This window comes from Penaeus monodon, chromosome 33, assembly GCF_015228065.2.
Source record: "Penaeus monodon isolate SGIC_2016 chromosome 33, NSTDA_Pmon_1, whole genome shotgun sequence".
In the NCBI taxonomy this organism is placed as follows: domain Eukaryota; kingdom Metazoa; phylum Arthropoda; class Malacostraca; order Decapoda; family Penaeidae; genus Penaeus; species Penaeus monodon.
The window spans coordinates 13,048,234-13,048,567 of record NC_051418.1 but is presented as its reverse complement, the minus strand read 5'-3'; the positions used below and the strand labels follow the sequence as shown (position 1 = coordinate 13,048,567).

Sequence of the window (334 nt, the reverse complement as noted above, 5' to 3'; positions counted from 1 at the left end):
ACAGGGAGTGTATGAATGTAGAGGAAATTGGGATCAAAAGATGATAAATAATTGATTGGAATTAAGAAAGAGAGAATTTTCACTCAAATAACAGAATAGTCTTTGTTATAATTCATTTTTTCTCAGAAATTTTCATCCATTTCATCATCAAGCTGCTTAGAAATAGATCACCTGTTTAATCATTCATTTATAATATGTAATTCACTTATTAATACACTTTTTTTCATTTATTCATCCATCCACTTAATTTTCTCATATTTCTTGCTTATTTCTACTTCATCGCTATTTCGTAATTTAATTCTTAGCTTATGGTAAAAAAAATCAGACTGAAAGG

General features: G+C 26.9%; 1 protein-coding gene across 1 annotated transcript in view; it reads left to right on the top strand.

The window, feature by feature from the left end:
• Nucleotides 1–334, top strand: part of LOC119594255 (protein lava lamp-like) — a gene marked incomplete at its 3' end in the record, with an annotated part of 60,861 nt that overhangs the window by 38,145 nt on the left and 22,382 nt on the right.